The following is a 22,984-nucleotide window of genomic DNA, read 5'->3' on the forward strand; positions in this document are numbered from 1 at the left end:
GGTTTCCCTAGGTGCCGGCAGAGCTAGGGTTCAAAATCTACAGCTAGGCACTTTGCAAAAAAAGGGTCAGTTTTCACTGTGAAAATGTGGTGTGTCCACGTTGCGTTTTGGGCTGTTCCCTGTCGCGGCACTAGGCGTACCCACACAAGTGAGGTACCATTTTTCTCTGAAGACGTTGGGGAATGCAGGGTGGGTAGAATTTTGTGGATACACGCAGATTTCAGAACTTTCCAACACAGAAATGTGATGCAAATCTGTTTTTTTGACAAAGTTTGAGGTTTGTAATGGATTCTGGGTAACAGAACCTGGTGAGAGTCAGACTAGTCACCCCATGCTGTATTATCCTGGGTGTCAAGTTTTAAAAAATGTATAGGTTTTCTAGGTTTCCCTAGGTGCCGGCAGAGCTAGGGTTCAAAATCTACAGCTATGCACTTTGCAAAAAAAGGGTCAGTTTTCACTGTAAGCATGAAGTGTGTCTATGTTGGGTTTTGAGCCGATTCCTGTCGCGAGCACTAGGCCTACCCACAGAATTGAGGTATCATTTTTATCGGGAGACTTATAGTAACACAGAATTGTAAAGCAATTGTTATTACCAATTGACTTTTATTGCATTTATGCCTTTCAAATGAAAGACAATGGTGCCGATCACGATCCGGTAAAAAATGTCCCCGTACGACTCGTATCGGGTCTTTTTACCGTACGAATCGTACAAGTGCCGTACGAACTGGCAATCACGATTCGCATGGTAAAAAGTCCATACGAACCGCACTGGGAATATTTCCCCACACGTCCTCGGGTCGGAAAATGTGTCCGACACGTCCTCGTACGATTCACCGTACAAACGTGAAAGGTGAACTCCGACCGGGGAATCACGATCCATCCCGGGCGTCCGAATGTACAACCGTATGGTGAAAAGACCGTCCGCACCAAACTCCCATAACAACCATGGAGACGTCCAAACAGGTGCCCGGTACGTGCCGTACCCCCCCCAGCCCCCGTAGGTACGGGCCGACCCCCCCCCAGCCCCCGTAGGTACGGGCCGACACCCCCCCAGCCCCCGTAGGTACGCGCCGACCCCCCCCAGCCCCCGTAGGTACGCGCCGACCCCCCCTGTGTGTACACCCGTGTACGGTGCGTACCCCCCGTGTACGCTCGAGTCGAACCCCCCCGTGTACGCTCGAGTCGGACCCCCCCGTGTACGCTCGAGTCGGACCCCCCCGTGTACGCTCAAGTCGAACCCCCCCGTGTACGCTCGAGTCGAACCCCCCCGTGTACGCTCGAGTCGGACCCCCCCGTGTACGCTCGAGTCGGACCCCCCCCGTGTACGCTCGAGTCGAACCCCCCCGTGTACGCTCGAGTCGAACCCCCCCGTGTACGCTCGAGTCGGACCCCCACCCGTGTATGTATGGTGCGTACCCCCAGCGCTACGCGGGGGGGTTCGACTCGAGCGTACACGGGGGGGTACGCACCGTACATACACGGGTGGGGGTCCGACTCGAGCGTACACGGGGGGTACGCACCGTACATACACGGGCGGGGGTCCGACTCGAGCGTACACGGGGGGGTACGCACCGTACATACACGGGTGGGGGTCCGACTCGAGCGTACACGGGGGGGTTCGACTCGAGCGTACACGGGGGGGTTCGACTCGAGCGTACACGGGGGGGTTCGACTCGAGCGTACACGGGGGGTACGCACCGTACACGGGTGTACACACAGGGGGGGTCGGCGCGTACCTACGGGGGCTGGGGGGGGGGTCGGCGCATACCTACGGGGGCTGGGGGGGGTCGGCGCGTACCTACGGGGGCTGGGGGGGGTCGGCGCGTACCTACGGGGGCTGGGGGGGGGGTTGGCGCGTACCTACGGGGGCTGGGGGGGGTCGGCGCGTACCTACGGGGGCTGGGGGGGGTCGGCGCGTACCTACGGGGGCTGGGGGGGGTCGGCGCGTACCGGGCCACCTACTCTGGTCGATTCGCGCCGTACTTCGCTTTTGCGGCACTTTTTGGGTGCCGTGAAAATATTGCCGTCCGGACTGCTGTCGGTTCGAATCGTAATTCCTGGTTCGTGAAACGCTGCCTGAAAGCGTCCCGACGTCACGTCGCAGCATTCCCGGATCACATTCGTATGTATATTTTCGTCGGTCGGTGTTTTTTACGTACGGAAATGGTGTTTCCGTGCGAATCGTAATTCCATGTTTGTAAAGTTTTACAACCGGGTACGAGTCGGACGGGGAATTCGCTCCGACCGACGGTTCGTACGCGGTTTTTAACGGATCGTAATCGGCACCAATGTGTAAAAATGATGTCACTTTGAAAAATGTCCTGTAATTCTCATGCTACTATGGGGGTGAGCAGTCTATATATCGACTTTTTAATATCGAGGGACATAAATATCGAGTCAAAAAGATTGAATGTCCAAAATATCGAAATAGCTAATATCGATGTGAAAAATATCGTTATTTTTTTTTTACTTATATGTCGATGGAAGTAATATCGTTCGTAATAATATCGACATGTGAAAATATCGTTATTGTGTGTTTAGTAAATATTTTGAAGTTGTTTGTATAAATATTTAAAATGTATATAATATGAGAAATATTTATATTGTTTTAGGGGCGGGATGTTGGGTTATAGGGGATAAGGGTGGGGAGTGTTTTAAAAAAGTTAATATTTTTTTTTAATATATTGTAAAATTTAATTATTAAATTTAATTTAAAATGTGAAATGTATATTTAATTTTAGGAGCGGGATGTTGGTTTATAGGGGATAAGGGTGGGAAGTGTATTAAAAATGTTTATATATTGTTTGAATTTGTTGAAAATTTAGTTAAAAATTGTAAATTAAATTTAGAATTTTAAAAAAAAATTTAGGAGCGGGATGTTGGTTTATAGGGGATAAGGGTGGGAAGTGTATTAAAAATGTTTATATATTGTTAGAATTATTTTAAAAATTATTTAGAAATTGTAAATTAAATTTAGAATTTTAAAAAAAATTTTAGGAGCGGGATGTTGGTTTATAGGGGATAAGGGTGGGAAGTGTTTTAAAATATTTTATATATTTGTAAATTTAAAAAAAAAAAATTCTAGAAATTCTAAATTATATTTTGAAATTTAAAAAAAAATTTAGGAGCGGGATGTTGGTTTATCGGGGATAAGGGTGGGAAGTGTATTAAAAATGTTTATATATTGTTAGAATTATTTTGAAATTTATTTAGAAATTGTAAATTAAATTTAGAATTTTAGAAATAATTTTAGGAGCGGGATGTTGGTTTATAGGGGATAAGGGTGGGAAGTGTTTTACAAATGTTTATATATTATTTAATTTAAAAAAAAAACATTAATTTAGAAATTGTAAATTAAATTTTGAATTTTAAATAAAATTTTAGGAGCGGGATGTTGGTTTATAGGGGATAAGGGTGGGATTTTTTAATTTTTTTTTTATATATTTGTTAATTATTTTTTAAAAAAATTTATAAATATGAAATAAATTTTCGATTTTTACAAATATATTTCGCTGCGGGATGTTGGTTGATAGGGGATAAGGGTGGGAAGTGTTGTAAAAATGTTTATATATCTGTTAATTTAAAAAAAAAATAATTTAGAAATTGTAATTTTTTTTTAGAATGTTACAAATAATTGTAGGAGCGGAATGTTGGGTTATAGGGGATAAGGGTGGGAAGTTAATTTAACATGTTTATATATTGTTAATTTATAAAATATTAATATTTAGAAATTTTAAATTTAATTTTGAATTTAACTAATCCCATAATTAAATATAGATTTCAGTCAGAGTATTAAATTAATTAAGTTCACTGTCCAGCACTTATTTTAATTTAATATAGAATGGAGTGGGAATAGTAAATAATTTAGTTCAGTGTCCAGCACATACTGTAATTAAATATAGGTTGGAGTGAGAATAGGAAATTCATTAAGTTAAGTGTCCAGCACTTATTTGAATTTAATATAGACTGGAGTGGGAATAGTAAATTAATTTAGTTCAGTGTCCAGCACCTACCCTAATTTAATATAGGTTGGAGTGAGAAAAGTAAATTAATTAAGTTCAGTGTGCAGCACTTATCTTAATTAAATATAGATTGGAGTGGGAATAGTAAATGTATTCAGTTCATTGTCCAGCACCTACTGTAATTTAATATAGTTTTTATTGAGAATAGTAAATTAATAAGTTCAGTGTCCAGCACTTATCTTAATTAAATGTAGATTGGAGTGGGAATATTATATTAATTTAGTTCAGTGTCCAGCACATACTCTAATTAAATATAGGTTGGAGTGAGAATAGTAAATTAATTAAGTTCACTGTCCAGCACTTATTTTAATTTAATATAGACTGGAGTGGGAATAGTAAATTAATTTAGTTCAGTGTCCAGCACCTACCCTAATTTAATATAGGTTGGAGTGAGAATAGTAAATTAATTTAGTTCAGTGTCCAGCACTTATCTTAATTAAATGTAGAGTGGAGTGGGAATAGTAAATTAATTAAGTTCATTGTCCAGCACCTACTGTAATTTAATATAGTTGGGAGTGAGAATAGTAAATTAATTAAGTTCAGTGTCCAGCACTTATCTTACTAAAATATAGATTGGAGTGGGAATAGTAAATTAATTCAGTTCAGTGTCCAGCACATACTCTAATTAAATATAGGTTGGAGTGAGAATAGTAAATTAATTAAGTTCAGTGTCCAGCACTTATTTTAATTTGATATATAGACTGGAGTGGGAATAGTAAATTAATTTAGTTCAGTGTCCAGCACCTACCCTAATTTAATATAGGTTGGAGTGAGAATAGTAAATTAATTAAGTTCACTGTCCAGCACTTATTTTAATTTAATATAGACTGGAGTGGGAATAGTAAATTAATTTAGTTCAGTGTCCAGCACCTACCCTAATTTAATATAGGTTGGAGTGAGAATAGTAAATTAATTAAGTTCAGTGTCCAGCACTTATCTTAATTAAATATAGAGTGGAGTGGGAATAGTAAATTAATTAAGTTCATTGTCCAGCACCTACTGTAATTTAATATAGTTGGGAGTGAGAATAGTAAATTAATTAAGTTCAGTGTCCAGCACTTATCTTACTAAAATATTGATTGGAGTGGGAATAGTAAATTAATTCAGTTCAGTGTCCAGCACATACTCTAATTAAATATAGGTTGGAGTGAGAATAGTAAATTAAGTAAGTTCAGTGTCCAGCACTTATTTTAATTTAATATAGACTGGAGTGGGAATAGTAAATTAATTTAGTTCAGTGTCCAGCACCTACCCTAATTTAATATAGGTTGGAGTGAGAATAGTAAATTAATTAAGTTCACTGTCCAGCACTTATTTTAATTTAATATAGACTGGAGTGGGAATAGTAAATTAATTTCGTTCAGTGTCCAGCACCTATCCTAATTTAATATAGGTTGGAGTGAGAATAGTAAATTAATTAAGTTCAGTGTCCAGCACTTATCTTAATTAAATATAGAGTGGAGTGGGAATAGTAAATTAATTAAGTTCATTGTCCAGCACCTACTGTAATTTAATATAGTTGGGAGTGAGAATAGTAAATTAATTAAGTTCAGTGTCCAGCACTTATCTTACTAAAATATTGATTGGAGTGGGAATAGTAAATTAATTCAGTTCAGTGTCCAGCACATACTCTAATTAAATATAGGTTGGAGAGAGAATAGTAAATTAATTAAGTTCAGTGTCCAGCACTTATTTTAATTTAATATAGACTGGAGTGGGAATAGTAAATTAATTTAGTTCAGTGTCCAGCACCTACCCTAATTTAATATAGGTTGGAGTGAGAATAGTAAATTAATTAAGTTCAGTGTCCAGCACTTATCTTAATTAAATATAGAGTGGAGTGGGAATAGTAAATTAATTACGTTCATTGTCCAGCACCTACTGTAATTTAATATAGTTGGGAGTGAGAATAGTAAATTAATTAAGTTCAGTGTCCAGCACTTATTTTACTAAAATATAGATTGGAGTGGGAATAGTAAATTATTTCAGTTCAGTGTCCAGCACATACTCTAATTCAATATAGGTTGGAGTGAGAATAGTAAATTAATTAAGTTCAGTGTCCAGCACTTATTTTAATTTAATATAGACTGGAGTGGGAATAGTAAATTAATTTAGTTCAGTGTCCAGCACATACTGCCAACTCAGTCAATTGTGGTGTACCAGAAACTCACCTCAGAACCCAGAACCCAGTCTCTGGCTAGTATTAGTGTCCCATTCGTTATCCGAGATTAGGCTCAGAAATCACAATGAAAAGACAACACAGAACTAGCGACTTAGTATCCTCTCAGGAATGGTGGGAATCCAAAATACCTGTCCGTATATTATTCTCACATCAGTCCACAAGAAGAATCAACAGAGACACGGGGAAAATAAAAAGAGTTTATTTTTATAGACCACGTGTCCTAAAATGCAGTAGGTTGGCTAATACAAGCAGACAAATGATTAAAATCAAAACCATCAGCTTCGTTACAATACCATAGAATATAAAAGGGGTGATCATATTATAATGACAGTGGATAATATCACCTTCCCTTTACTAAGAAGCTAATATTATTATTATGCTAATAGAAGGTCTCTTAGGCTTCAATAGGGGACCCCATACCTCAAAGATCAGCTTAGTGAAATCACATCACAGGAGCATCAGGAGTCTTCTCGCAGGAAGGCTCGTCTTCGGTCTGAATATTAAACATGATGTGTGCATTATTAAAAGCACCAACTTTCAGGTATTCGCAGCTGCCTGTGTGTTATGGCTAAATAGTGGGTCGATCAACCTGGAGTGGAAAACATGCTTTGTCTAACGACCCAGACTGTTTTGTCACGCCATGTACAGACCAAGGTCCATGCGCAGAGCTCGGGATGGTAATAACAGATTGCTTCCGTGTGAGGCAAAGCTCGAGTCAGCAGTTTGTTTAAGCAATAACATGTAAACGCAGTGTCGTGCGCAAAAGCGGCAAGATGGATTTCTAACATCTAACGCGGTTATGCTAACTTCACAATGTATGTACGTATTAAGGGAGTCCTCACTACATGCCCCCTTGATGGAAGCACTATACAGTAGGCAAGAAAAAAGAGAATGCAAAGTTCAGTTTCGACAGAGCAGAACAAGGTGTATTCAATTAATAAACAATTTATAGTTCAGGCAAAAGTAGAAAACATGAAAATCGAAAAGGGGAGAAAAAAACCACAAACATGTGATGGGAAAAATTAAAAATTGTTTATGTGGACAGCAGTCCAAAGGCACGGGAGAAAAAACATAGAGGACCACAGTTTACTCAATCCATGAACGTATATGCAGCATACGTGGCCACTGCTTCCAACAAGAAATCGTTTGCAGAGCCATGAAAAGTTTCAGCCATCCAATTAATCAAAGAAAAGGAACATACATGTTCTTCAATGAGCGGAGCCTCTAGCACAATCAGAGGGCAACCCAATTGTTCCTCCAGATATCTCATATTCAAGAAATTATAGGCTGCTCTTGCGATGTCCCAATTACCCAGGATACCATGCGCCGCACCACAGGCCATAATCCGAACACCAGAACAGGCAAACTCGTGAGACACTAAGGGCCTCATCAGTCGATCATAATCCGGCACCGGAGACACCATGTTGGTTAAGCACAAATCCAAAGGCCATTCAAAGGGACAATCTAGGCAGTGAAAGACTGGCTGTACGCAGGTGAAGTAGGAATACCGGAAGGATAATCCATACGCCAGGCTCAAAGTCGCCAATGGTAGCGTACCATAATATTCAAGCATCCTGTCACGGAGAAGATGCAGACGGGACAGGTTGTCGTGTGGCACAGAAAGAGCAGCCATTTCGCAGTATGAAAAGTAAAAGCAGCACTCCTGCCACAAGCGCCAGAATCAGCGGGACACCTCCAAAGATGCTCGAGAAAATAGAGTGAAAAAATGCCGCAATCACACCACAAATAGTTTGGAAAGAGGTCACGAGGCCCGAGCCCACAAGCTTAAAAAAATGAGCTAGGCCAGTCGTGGACGAGGAATTGAAAATTGTTTGGATCAAAGCACCAAAATGTAGGGGGAGGTCAGTATTCAAAAGCGCCTGTACCTCAGTACGCGTATTTGCAACGTGAAGGACAAATGTTTCACCGGAGGAAGTCAATGGCACCTCCTTTTTGGACAATAGCGCCTTTATTCTGCTCATTTTGTTGAACTCTGCTTTCAAGGTTGGAATCTAAGGCCAGATGGAAACATCCAGCAGCCCATGCGGGGGTGGAAATAGAACATTATTGCAGCACACAAGTCTCTGCGATACAGTCACTATGTAAGGGATTCCCACTAACATCCCGCAGCAAGCTTCATTGTTCAGAATTAAATAACTACCGTTTGCAAGCAGCGTGAAAGATGGCGTAATCACTGGCACTGGGATACCTTTCATGACGCAGGCCAAATTTGGAGTTTGTACATTGTATGCACTGTGTAATTGAATGTGTCTATATACTACAGAATGATCAGGTGTCGTTGTACATTCTTCACCTGTCAGAGAAACCTCAGTACCGTCCCTTGTACATCTATACATAAAAGGGAGGGACCAAACATCATGTATGAAAGCGGTGCCCAGCTGTTCATATCTACCCAGAGCATAGTTTTTTATACAGGACGTAAACTTGAAAAGCGCGAATGGGAGAGTGATCAACCAATGTAATAACCACACGCCTGTATCCAATTCCGCTACAGAGAAACTTAAAGGTTCAAATTTTTCAATATGTAACAATGAATATGTAGCATCTTTCATGGACATTAATTGCTGTTTTTCAGTAAGGTTAAAGGGAAGCAATAAAGATGTTGTATTAAAATAGTCCCAGGGGACCTTCCCTGCCTTTAACCTTTGTAATGTCCATGTTATTGGTTGTTTTCTGTATGTTGCCTTTCTATTGGATGGTTTGATTTTTTTTTTGTTAATTGGTTTCCTTTTATAGAAAATGCTAAGTAAGAGTATATTTAGTTTTAAAGGAGGAGAGTTTTAAATCATTATATATAAAAAGATTGTTTATAATGTGTAGTGAATGTTTTTTAAATGTGTTCGAAATGCCAATGTGATAATTATTTCAGTGTTTTTTTATTATGTTGTTAAATATTGAGATCGCTATAAATGTTATGTTTATGTTTAAGTAGAATCTCATTTGAAAAATGTATGTTTTGGGAAAATATTGTCTTTATGTTGCTTAAAATATTGGTTTTATTAGTGTTAGAATAGTCGATATTTTTTATAAAAACGATATTCTTGATGTCTATATTTTGGTTATCGATATTTGTGACATGTGTCATATTTATTTACTCATGTCGATATTTAGTATTGCGATATTAATGTGTGCGATATTTGTGTGATCGATATAATTGTATTACGATATTGTAGTGTCGATATTAGTGTAGTTTTTTAAATAAGTATACAATGTCGATATTTTTGATGTCGATATATTTGATGCAATATTTGTGTAGTTCGATAATGTGTCTGTCGATAATATGTCAGAGATCCACTATGGGCACCCAAAATTTCGAAAATGTCTAAATAGCTACTGTTTCTAAACTCTATATTTTGTTCTAATTTCAGAAATACATATGTGTCTTTCATCCCGATTTTTCACTGTACACATTTTCCCATATGAATTGCTATATACCCGGTACATAATAAAAAACCATTGCAAGATGCTGCTCAGTTATAGGCTCTGGGTTCGTCGGATTCTTAGTGAATCTACAAGTCCTATATATCCCCACAACCGAAAGGTCCAGCGGATATAACACTACATTGCTTTCAAACATCTGTCATAATTAGAAGAAGTTACAAGTGAAAACGTTGGCACAAATGGCTGTTTTTATCAACTCATTTTAAATTTTCCTATTTTCAACTTAGTTTCTATAAGGAAACATTGAAGGATCTACACACATGACCCTTTTCTGAATTCAGAAGTTTATATACTTTTCTAAAATGTATAGCTTTCAAGGCTCCATTATTGCTTTCATACCCATTTCTACCATTAACTGGAAGAAGGTTGAAAGCACAGAAAATAGCAAAAAGAGGCTATGTCCCAGTAAAATGCCAAAACTGTGTAAAAAAGATTGGTTTTCTGACAAAAGTCAGCTAGTCCCTGAAAGCTGGGAAATGGTGATTTCCAGTCCCAAAAAACCTTTGTTGATACCATTTGCAGGTAAAAAAACAGACGCTTTCATTTGCAGCACTTTTTTCCCATTTAAAAAAAGAAAAATGTCACAGTATTTTGACTAATTTCTGGGTCCCCTCCAGGGGAATCCACAAACCCTGGGTACCTTTAGAATCCTCATGATGTTGGAAGAAAAGGAAGCAAATTTGGCCTGGATATCTTATGTGGTCAAAACGTTACAAGGGCCTAAGCGCAAACTACCCCAAATAGCCAAAAAAAAGGCTTAGCATGGGGGGGATGCTTAGCAGCGAAAGGGCTAGAGACCCCCAATTCTACAAAGGGATTCTTTGTTAAGCAATCAGGGATGTTTGTACCACAATGCACAGAGTGCTATAAGTATGGGCAATCCAAGGGCAACTCCAAAATCCCCCACTGGTAAGCAGACACCTGGTTTGCCAAGTGCAGTGCTCGGGGAGGAGGTGGTTCTGGTAGTTAGCTTTGGGGAACAGCCAGAGGTGACCCTAGTCTCCCTGGGGGATAGGGAGATGGTGAAAAAAGCCCATATTCCTTGAAATACCTTTAAGTACAGGCAGTGGGTCACCATCAATGGGCAGCAGATTGAGGGTCTGAGGGCCAAATAAACCAGAATGACTACTATAAGGAATCAGCTTGTGTCCTAAGTGCAGGTCCTCCCTCACAGATTTCACCAAGTCATAATTGCCTCCAATTGTGAGAGTCATCTACAAGTGGCTCTGGTTCCCTTTGGGGGGGTATCAGGTTCTCTAAAAGTAGCTGCGAGCCCTACCATACATGTAGATTGTCTGTTGTTGAACAGACTGGAACACCCTATCTGAGGGGAGGTAGAGCTCAAGTCACACTTGGAAGTGTTGGGATTCCCTGACTGACTAGGTCTGTGTTAGAAATTGGGGTTTCTGGTTGGCAGAGGTATGCACCCTGTCCAAGCAGGAACTACAATTCCAGTAATGGTAGGTCACAACAGAACCTAAATGATCCTGTGCTCACCCTCTGGTAGCTTGGCACAGAGCAGTCAGGCTTAACTGAAGAGGCAATATGTAAAGTATTTGTGCAACACTTCAGACAGTAACACAGTGAAAACACCACAAAAATGCCCTGCATCAGGTTAGAAAAATAGAATATGATTTTATAAATAAAACATGACCAAAACAAAAAAATCCAATGTGTAAAAGTACGGACGAGTTTTTATAGATTAAATTCAAAATATAGCTCCTAGAAGCAAGTAGCCCTAAAGAGTTAATTGGTCGCTCTGGACAGGGACAAAGTCAAGGGTGCAGGCTAACCACGATGGAGCGTGGGCTGGATACAGGGCCCACGCAGGCCTCACTGAGCAAAGGTACCTTGATCCTGGTCACAACAGCGAGATGCGTTGCGATTCCCAATCAATTCAGGTGTTGTGCTGAATTTCTCTACGCAACTGAGGTGATCCGTTGGTTCCGAATGCAATGTGCTGGATTTCTCTATGCTGTAGAGGTGATGTGTCGATATTCTCCATGCAATGGAGGTGATGCGTGGGTTCTGAAGCAGTGGTTCTGAGTGTGATGCAGCGGTTCAGAGTGTGATGAGCTGGCCCAGGTCCCGCAACAGCATTGATTCTGCTATCGCAGCAGAGGATGCATCTATTCCACTGGAGCAAACTCTTAGATCCAATGTCAAGGATCCAGGGCTGGGGTGGCACCACTTGACAGGACAGACTCAAAAGCAGATGAGCCCAAGGTTTGGAACAGGATGGTTCTAAGACTTTTATGTCCCTGAAATGTAGGCAACAGGAAGAAAGTCAGGGAGACCTTGGAGTCACCCTGTTTCCAGTGATGCAGGTCCAGTCCTTCTTACCCAGGCAGAGAGAGAGCAGCAGGGCAACACAGCAAGGCATGAATTCAGCAAACCGCCAGACAATCTCTGACATTTTATGGTGAATCTTCTGAAAGGTGTATTCCCCGACCATTCTAATTGGAATTGGGACAAAGAGATACAGCAGGCACATCTATTCCCTTTCATGACAAAGAACCAACCACCAAATAAAGTGGATAAACCTAGAGTCATTTTAGTTTACTCTGTATACTTTTTACTAAGACACTTGGTTTACAAACAAGCTTGCCTGCATTAAAAAAAAGTATATGAAGGGGTGTCGTTTTCTGTTAAGCCTGATTTCGCTTATGTAACAGTGAGGCACAGATGGTGTCTTTGCCATATGTTTGCCCTGTTTTAGCAGATTGTTGATCATGTCTACGTACTGAATCCGGCAAAGCTTAAAGTTAATCTAAATGGCTTTTCTCGCAGCTTTACATCAGAAGCCAAGGTTCAGGAATACGTCAACAAACTTAAGCCGAAACTGGGCAATGTTAACCACCGTAGTTGACTTTAATTTTGGTATCGCAGTCTTTTTGCCCTTAAAGAAATCAGGCTAATATGAAACAGGTCTTGCATGGTCGAATGATTGATTGCTTTCTTTTCCCTCAACATGGTGGGGTTGGGTTGCGGGGACATTAGTTAGGCGTACATCATTCAGGTGGGTCCTCATTGCTCGGTTTTTGGAGGGGTTGGGAGGAATGGGGAGGGTTGGGCGGCTGAGCGTAGGCAGTGGCAGGGGGAGAGGTTCACACAATAAGGCTGGTATGTTTAAGTGGAAGTGTTTTTCAAGAGGAAAAGTCATGTATATTAATCCAGGTACTGTAGGGAGTAACTCAGATACTTTAGTATGCCAATTAGAGAGAATTTTAGGATTGTCACCCTTAATGGTTGCGGATTAAATGATCTGCGGAAAAGGCAGAAAGTCTCACAAGGACTGCGACATTAGGCTGCAGATTTAGTCTGCTTGCAAGAGATGCACATCGAAGTAGCACAGAAGGGCATATTAAACACGTTGGGATATACCCTGATAGGGGGACTTCACAGAGCGCAAGCATTCGAGGGGTAGAAATGTTAGCCCGGAGCTGTCCCTTCAATGCACGTAATCCAAGACGGAACCCCCATGGGAGGTGGGTTTTAACTGAATGTCGGCCTTTATCCTTGTCTCCTTTTATTTTATGCTCAGTTTATGGTAGCACCGCTGATGACCCTGGGATTTTTGACTGGCTTACAAGTGAGCTGGCACATTGGCCTCTACCTATCATAATTTGCAGAGACCTGAATATTAATTTACCCTGTGATTGGGTCATGGATGGTCAGCAGACTTATACCGGTGAGAAAACCAAAGTTCTACAATCTCTTAGAACCCTAAGTCGTGACCATGGGCATGTTGATGCATGGTCTAGCTTGAGACCAATCAATTATGGGTATACCTATTACTCCATACCACATCAGTCGCATGCCCGACTAGAATACTTTTTAGTATCCACTTCTATGATCCATGATGTCAATATTGAGCTTTTTCCCCAGTTTAAGTTAGATCATAACCCTTTAATATTAGGGATCAAGGGGAAATGTCTCAGCAAGAGGTCTTCAGCCTGGAGCTTTGAGAGAGCCCTACTATATAATAAGGAGTATTGTAATCACATGAAAGGGTGGATATCGGAATTTTTGGATAGAAATATTGGCTCTGCTCATATAGGGGTGGTGTGGGACGATCTTAAGGCATGCATCCGGGGTGAAACCCTTCAGTTTTCATTCAGGAAGGGCAAAGAAGATAAATGTTTGCTACAAGAACTCTGAAAGAAATTGATGAAGTCTGAAGAAAAGCAGTCCAGCAAAAGAAAGAAGGGGATACGGCCCAGTTAGAGGTTGCGACTACTAGGGCAGCAATTGGGGAAATCCTAGCCGAGAAAGCCGCCTTCAAGTGGGCCACTTCCGGGGAAAAGGCCTATGAATTTAGCGAACAAAATGGTCATCATCTAGCCATGAGAACTAGACAGCAAATTACAAGAAACAGGATATGGTCGCTCAGAGATCCAATGGCCAGGGTGGTAACAGAACCAGGCAAAATCAGGGTAGCTTTCCGTCAGTACTATCAAGCATGGCATACCGAGAAAAGGGTCGGGGACGATCAGACCAGACAGAATGCTATCCATAAGTATCTTGGACCTATCTTTTTGACCATACTGATTGAGGAGGAACGTGAGCTTTTAGAAGGCCACCCCCTCTTGAGAGGAGATTGTCACCGTACTGGCCAGTCTGCCGGATGGAAAGGTTACCGGTTCAGACCTTATACCCGTTGAATTTTATGAAGTCTTATCATTTTTCCTAAGAAAGATATACCCATCCAGCAATTGGGCTCGTTTTGCCTAATTACTTTAATTAATAGGGACTCTAAAATGTATTCTAAAATACTATCCTCTCGTCTATTGCAAGTTATCAAAATATTAGTCTTGAAATGGCAGCATGGGGTCAGACCTGGAAGAGGCACTATTGATCATATAAGGAGGACCATTACACTATTTGATGCACCTCTGGTTACAGGACACCCAATGGTGCTTATTTTGCTCGACACTGAAAAGGCTTTTGATCAGGTCTCCTGGCTCTTCCTGTGGACCATCATGCGGAGGATGGGGGTTGGGCCTGGTTTTATCCAGACTGTACAGGCACTATATTTTAAGCCTACCACCAGCGTCTTGATAAATGGTGTGCTGACTAAGCAATTACAAATTTCACGGGGGACTCGCCAGGGGTGTCCTTGTCTCCTTTGCTCTTCACAATGTATATCAACCCATTCATCAAGAAGTTAGAAATTAATTTGTTTCTCCACCCAATCCTTAGGCATGGGTATAACATGAAAATTATGGCCTACGCTGACACTAGAGCGCTCGAAACTCCCGATTCGGCAATGTCAATTTAGGTGATTAAATTAGAGGCTCAATGCTTTGGGGATGTGTCTGGTTGTGCTCTGAATAAAGAAAAGACACAGATTATCCTGAATAGGAAAATTGAATGGCTGACCCCAGGGTGGTAAAAAAGGCAAGGTATCTTGGGGTGAATATTTTTGCTAATGCAGACTTGATCATTGAGGAAAATCTAGCTCCTCTAGCCACCGAGATTAAGAGTTCATTGCACGGGCTGAATAATTTGCACCTCAATTCAGTTGGTAGATGAAATGTTTTTAAAATGATTGTTTTCCCGAAAATTGTATACTTTTTTAGAGCCATTCCTTTAGAATTTTTGAACCAAACATTAAAGAAATCTGATAAACTCTTTTCACAATTTCTATGAGCTTATACTCAGCCCAAAAGATCTATAAAGTTTTTATCACTCACAAAGGAGGTGGATGGGCGCTTCCCAATTTAAAACTTTATTAGTGGGCACCTACCTTGCAACATTGCCCCGTGCTGCTACAAGATTGTTCCAATGATCAAATATCAGAACTCCCTTCGCCGTATGAACTCTGGTTGGGTCAGATGCTTGGGGCTGCTTGTGGCAGCAACGCAAACTAGGATATTTCAAAAGAGTGATATTTAAAACCCTCATGGGAGCTTACAAGGTTTTTAGCGCTGTTCATAAACTTGTAGTGTTATCCCAATGGGCAAGCAGATTGTTAGCATTCTGTGTTTTTCATTCGGGGTAGTATTCGGAAATACTGCCTCAAGCTGGGTTTTTTTCTGAGCTACCCAGAATGGCATTTGTTCACGTTTAGAGGGCATTTTGCCGATCACTGCGTGTAATGTTTGTGGTGTGATTTTAGTTGCTGTACCCTGAGTTTGAGCTCCATTTATTGCAACTATTGCTGATTGGACAGTAAATTACCTCATGGCGAACTGTGTCAAGTTTCTATAGACTTTAAGTAAATCTTTGTTTTGTATGAGTAAGTCTGCCTGTGGCATTGTTTCAATGTCAGGATGTGGTGTGTGAGCCGCTAATATCGGCCATGTTGTCCTTTCTCCTCTGAGCGGGCCGAGTCTTACTCCTCTTCTTATGTGGTGTAGGGCACCTTTAAACCAGTATAAATGTTCCTGGTACGTGAGTGGAACTTCAATGTCCTCGAACGGACAATAATCCACTGGTGCATCTCCTTCTGTGTATCAGTGAAATGTCTTTGTTCTTGCATTTGCTGCTGGGAATGTAACCCGCGAATAAAATATCTCTGTTTTGTTTGATTCATGTGCCTCAATCACGAAAGCTACTGAGCCACCCCTAGATGATAAACCGTTTTCTCACAGTTTCAGGGTGATTGTATACCTGAATTTATCTGCAATCGGAATTGCATCTGTATCTTCTTCCCCTGAGGGGTGTAGATGTACTCTTATGTCACCTCTGACCTCAGTCATTTTGTAAAGAAGAAGTTTGCCCAAGGGAACTAAGATAAGGTTTTATGCTCAATTTGTTGGAACACTGTGTCCTTCAAGCTTGATTAACCAACAGCTAATAAATAGGATTTTTCGCCTACTCAGCTGTGGCGAAGTTTGTGCCCACCAACTCCAGACGTCTCTGGTGTTATGTGAGTAGGGGTCTCTGAGAATAGCACGACTGAACTACTCAGATTCTTCTGTTAAATAAGTACCCAACCAACGTTGGCGGCGCCATGTTGTGTAGTTTCTATATTACCTATACAGGAACTGCGCATTTCGGATAACATAAACTGTGGGTTTGGTGGCAGACTGGTTCCGAGCACCCCGCCACATATGTTAGCCTGTTTGCGTTAGCTAGCTCACAGTGCCACTAGAATCTCCTCTATCGGGGAGAGAATAGTTTCTGTCAACCTCAGAACATGACAACCCTGATCCCTCAGGATTGTGGAAACAATATACTACTTTTCGCTCAGTCTCTCATGCTCACTTAGTTTTAGAGATACACAGAATAAACAGTCTGGGCGTTTCAATAAGTATTTATTGAACAGTTGTTATTCTAGTGTAGAATATATGAGCTGTAACAACAATTAGACAGTAGCAGAGATATATGGTTAGCAGTACTATGAAAGTAAAGGGATGGTACAGTTCTACCATTTTGCAGTAATCATGAATATATACAAGTACATAGAATACATGATGATAGGTGCAAACTCCCACGATGTCTCCCTAACTGGATGAACCTAAATGTACCTAGCATCTGTATGGGTGTTAAGCCAAGAATCCCTCTAAGGTCTAGTCCACTCTATTACCTGGTAATTAGAGAATGTGGGAACCCGCCCTGGTCTCGAATTGGACACCCCGCGAGGGATGTTAGACCACTGCTAGCTGGAGCGTCTGCATGCAGGAACCTCAGCGTCTCTGGTCAGTGTGTCAGCTGGGAAGTCACGGTCTCCTCTGTCTCTCTAAACAAGACATGATGTATATATACCCACAGGTCACCCCAGGGGTTCTACCTTGCTGTGTTACTGTGTCGGCCTAAAGGATGACGTCGGTCCTGAACTTTAACATAGATATTATACAGGAGATGTTCGTCCTGCTGTGAGTCCTGCTGTGCTTCCAAGAAGCCTCATGAGTGTTGAACCAGGGAAAAACCCACGTTCTGAATGCAGTGTTGTATCTAGGTAAAAGGTCAGTGCCTTAGAACCGTTATGTATGTAATGTACGGAAGAATATAGGTGAAAGGTTGTGATGTTTACGTGCGCCTATATAAGGTACCTATATGAATATAACACAGGTATCGGCAGACTGAGTTATTCTACTCAAACTAGAAATAATGAGAACCTGCCAGACATTTTTGGGGACCATTACTTGGCAACCTGCTTTAAGGCTGGGATAAATAAACTTGGAGTCTTTTTTCCTCTGATGGGATTATATCATTTGTGGATTTAAGAATGGACTTTGGGCTCAGCCATAGGGAATTCTTTAAATATTTACTAATTAGGAATTTTTTGCAGTATAAGGAGGCAGGGCCCTCCAGATTAGGTGAATTTATGGAGAAATTGGTTGATAGCAATCTGCTACAAATAGCGATTATTTGCTGATGTGAAGGTGCGTCTGACGGACCCTTGCTCCTGGACTCTTGGCCTTGGGCTGTTGTACTGTTTTTGAGCCCACTGTTCGCCGGACCCGCTTCGCGGGTCCCGCTTCATTGGAATTGCCGCTGGGGAATCTGTGGAGAGGCTGTGCAGTCTGTGTTGTGCTGGGGCTCTTGGGCAGGGCTGCGAGCATTTCTGCAGGGACTCCGTCCCCCAGGAGTCCCTGCCTGGCCGATTGAGAACACCTGGCCCGCTCTCCCTGTCAGCCCCGCCCCCTGCGCACAGAGTGTGTTAAAGAGCCTGCCTGCTTTTTACCTGCGCAATCCCTTGCTGATTTGAAGGTGCGTCTGACGGACCCTTGCTCCTGGACTCTTGGCCTTGGGCTGTTGTACTGTTTTTGAGCCCACTGTTCGCCGGACCCGCTTCGCGGGTCCCGCTTCATTGGAATTGCCGCTGGGGAATCTGTGGAGAGGCTGTGCAGTCTGTGCTGTGCTGGGGCTCTTGGGCAGGGCTGCGAGCGTTTCTACAGAGACTCCGTCTCCCAGGAGTCCCTGTCTGGCCGATTGAGAACACCTGGCCCACTCTCCCTGTCAGCCCCGCCCCCTGCGCACAGAGTGTGTTAAAGAGCCTGCCTGCCTCTTACCTGCGGGATCCCTTGCTGATTTGAAGGTGCGTCTGACGGACCCTTGCTCCTGGACTCTTGGCCTTGGGCTGTTGTACTGTTTTTGAGCCCACTGTTCGCCGGACCCGCTTCGCGGGTCCCGCTTCATTGGAATTGCCGCTGGGGAATCTGTGGAGAGGCTGTGCAGTCTGTGTTGTGCTGGGGCTCTTGGGCAGGGCTGCGAGCGTTTCTGCAGGGACTCCGCCTCCCAGGAGTCCCTGCCTGGCCGATTGAGAACACCTGGCCCGCTCTCCCTGTCAGCCCCACCCCCTGCGCACAGAGTGTGTTAAAGAGCCTGCCTGCCTCTTACCTGCGGGATCCCTTGCTGATTTGAAGGTGCGTCTGATGGACCCTTGCTCCTGGACTCTTGGCCTTGGGCTGTTGTACTGTTTTTGAGCCCACTGTTCGCCGGACCCGCTTCGCGGGTCCCGCTTCATTGGAATTGCCGCTGGGGAATCTGTGGAGAGGCTGTGCAGTCTGTGTTGTGCTGGGGCTCTTGGGCAGGGCTGCGAGCGTTTCTGCAGGGACTCCGCCTCCCAGGAGTCCCTGCCTGGCCGATTGAGAACACCTGGCCCGCTCTCCCTGTCAGCCCCACCCCCTGCGCACAGAGTGTGTTAAAGAGCCTGCCTGCCTCTTACCTGCGGGATCCCTTGCTGATTTGAAGGTGCGTCTGATGGACCCTTGCTCCTGGACTCTTGGCCTTGGGCTGTTGTACTGTTTTTGAGCCCACTGTTCGCCGGACCCGCTTCGCGGGTCCCGCTTCATTGGAATTGCCGCTGGGGAATCTGTGGAGAGGCTGTGCAGTCTGTGTTGTGCTGGGGCTTTTGGGCAGGGCTGCGAGCGTTTCTGCAGGGACTCCGTCTCCCAGGAGTCCCTACCTGGCCGATTGAGAACACCTGGCCCGCTCTCCTTGTCAGCCCCGCCCCCTGCGCGTCATGTCTGACCTATAAACAGTGGTGCTTACTTCCGCTGCGCGGGAGCGCACGGGAGCGTCCCGGGAGGAGCCCGGGACAAGGGCGGGACCGTCTGGCTGAAGGAAGCTGGGCTGGGCCCGCTCTCTGACATTGCGCCCTCTGACCACTTGTTACAGTACGTTCCCTGTATTTAGAGACCTCTGGTGTTTGTTTATATAGTATTGTTCTATTTAAAGCTCGTTGGCTGCAAAGTATGTCTTCTCCTTCAAATACCACTGCCCAGATCTCTACTCAGGCCGAGGTGGGGTCAGCCACTTTGGGTCCTCTAGACAAATACTTTAGTCGGGTAACCCTAGATATTGACAAAGAGATCGCTTTGGCGGAGAGGCGTGCCGAGCGTAGGTTATCTATTGAGCTCCTTAAAATTCCTTTGGAGAAACGGCCACCTCAGGGTTTCCCGGCATTGGTTCCTGCCCTGTCATCCCTAACCCTGCCAGCTGTACTGGAAACACCTTACGCCTTTCCCCCTTCACCAGAGTTGTTGGCTGGCTCGTCTGTGGGTCACGATGAGCCCATTTTGCCTTCTACCTCATCCATTATACTAACTGGTTTACCTACAGGGCAGGTGACCACTGCCCAACCGAGTGTGTCAACTCACGTGGCTAAAACTAAACCAAGTAATAATAGAAGTGCTGCCCCGAAGAAGTGCTATCTTCCTAAACATCCGAAAAAAATAAGGAAGGTTGGAATATGTCTACGCCCTTCCTGCGAGTCTATTAGGGCTGGCTCTGGTGGGGTTAAGATTGTCAAAGACAGAGTTGTTCCGGCTAGTCCTGTATCTAACACGAATGACCCCTCAGCGATGGTGTTGACTGAGACCGTATCTTCTGCTCCACCCCTGCTCCACGAGTTGGAGAGGCTGATGAGGTCTCTCTTGACTCCTATTGAGGAACGAGTTAAAAAATTGGCTGATCGGTTAGATCATTTTGAGCAGGCTACTCTAGATAACTTTTTTTCCACCAAATCCCTAATCAAGTCCCACCCTAGGATGGGGGATAGTATCAATCTTCCGAAACCAAATGGTCAGGCAAATGGTGTGTCCATCGCTGAGCCTCCTCCCCCCGTAGTCAGCATTGCAAGTAGGCCTCAGTCGAAGGGACATATCCCCAAGACTAATTTAGATTTGTCGGACTGTCCAAGTAGTAATACCACTAAAAAAAACAAGCTGCCTGATACTGTGGCTATAGGTAATAAAGATAGCTCCAAAAGTGGCAATCCTGTATCTAATGGTTCCCAACCCTCACCAAGCATTTCAACACCTCGTCTTGGTGTTCCTGCTAGGGGTAACAATGACAGTTCCAAAACTAATAACACTGTATTGAATAGTTCCCAACTACCACCAAGTATTCCAACATCCGGTCCTGCTGCTCCTGCCATTATCCTGCCTAACACCCTCCCGATGAAGGCACCCCGTAGGATACCTCCTATGAATCTCACTCCAGATTCTTATCCTTTCGTGGCTGTCCTTACTAATGTACCACCTTTGTTGGCCGGGCAAAGAGAATCCTTCCAGATGCTAAAAAACAAGGTAATGCACTGGTTAAAGGTAAATAGACCACTGCCCAGGGAAGTGGACGGGCTGATTATTGGAGTGAGAAGGACAGACTGGATAGGTTGTACTCCTAAGCACTTGGGGGGGGAGTGTATAGTTGTTAATTTTCAAGATCCTAGGGTGGCACATCTGATCACGAAGCAAAATTGGGGCACAAGCAGTGGTGGAATTGGTGTTGTTGATCTTAAATTCTTTTATCCAAGACCAACAGGTGTTCAATTTGGTATGATCAGTGAACTAGGTTGCTATAACAATCTCCCCTCCCCAGGGTTTGTTCCTTTCACTGTACCCATACAACAAGGCAACTTTTATAATGGACCAATGTACAATCATTTTGAAGTGATGAAAGATCCGGGGTGGGTTTATTGACCAAATTCCGATTATTCCACGAACAGTAGGGAAGGTATGACCCGTTGGGATATATGTGGGAAGCCTGTGTTAACTGTTTTGACTAAAAATGTGGAACCAAATGAAATGAGAACTGGTTGGGAGACTGTGATTTTGGAGGAAATATGTGGGGAGTGTATTTCAATTTCTGGGGACTCTGAAAATGAGGAACTAATTACACTTAGCACTGTTGGCACCCAGGAGGTTGATCACAACACTGAGGATACCACCCGAGAGAGGGAGGGATATGACGGAATCTTAACAAACGACTTTGGGATGTCCTGTGTAGGAGCAGTACCCATAGAAGGCCCCAGTCTAGGGAAGTTTTTTTCATGGAACATCGCGGGGCTGAGTAGCAAGTTGATGTCCCAAAACTGGATGGATTTCGTCAATGGCTTTGAAGTTTGTTTATTCCAGGAGACATGGGCTTGTGACCCTATATTTCTTCCTGGTTACTTAAATTTTTCAATCCCGGCCAGTAGAGGCGCTAGGGGTCGACCGATGGGAGGCCTTACAATCTGGATAAGGCTATGTCTTCAAATAACAATCAAAGTGGTGGATTTGGGTTGTAAGGACATCCAAATGCTAAGAATAGCCTCAGAAAAGTGGGGAGGGATAGATATATACAACATCTATGCCAGGGGCAGTACCACTGGGAGTTCACCCATTCTAGAGGCTTTGTCCACTTTTTTGGAATCGCAGTCCCTGGGTAACAAAGTTGTAGTAGCTGGTGACCTAAATAGGACTTTCGAACCATTGGATAGTTCGGATGATCCCCTAGGGCAAGAGGAGGATACGCAATGGGGTGTTCCGACTTTAAATCTGGCTCCTGTTAAGCGGTGGACGAAAGATATATTACAACTGAATGCCATTTGCCTGGAACATGGGTTGAGAGCCCTAAATGGGAGGACGAAGGGCGATAGGGAAGGTGCCTGTACATTCGACAATGGTCATAACCAAAGTCGGATAGACTATGTCCTTTGCAGCCTCAATTTGTGGCAGTTGGTATGTGACATGAAAATCGAGGGTAGACTGGAAAGTGACCACAATCCCCTCTGTGTGACCCATAACTGGTGGATGGCCATATCAGGGAACCCTCAATTAAGTGACGGCCCAATGCCTATCATGGCTAATGACATGCGCAGACTTAACTGGCCGAGTGTATTGGCAAATGCAGAATCTATGGACTTTATAAGTTCCGAGGTGGATACTGCAATCGCTGCTATGGAGGCTGCAAACCCCGTAATCCCAGGTTCTAGGGAAATAACGGACATACACAATAAACTCTTTTCCCTTTTAAAACCGCATTTCTTGAGGTCCTGCAAGATAAATAGGAAACAACCACTCAAACCAGCTAGGTGGTTCAATCATCAGTGCAGGGAAGCCAGGCTAAGCTTGGGAAGAGCAATCCGGAATAGGGACAG

Source organism: Triturus cristatus, chromosome 6 (assembly GCF_964204655.1).
Source record: "Triturus cristatus chromosome 6, aTriCri1.1, whole genome shotgun sequence".
In the NCBI taxonomy this organism is placed as follows: domain Eukaryota; kingdom Metazoa; phylum Chordata; class Amphibia; order Caudata; family Salamandridae; genus Triturus; species Triturus cristatus.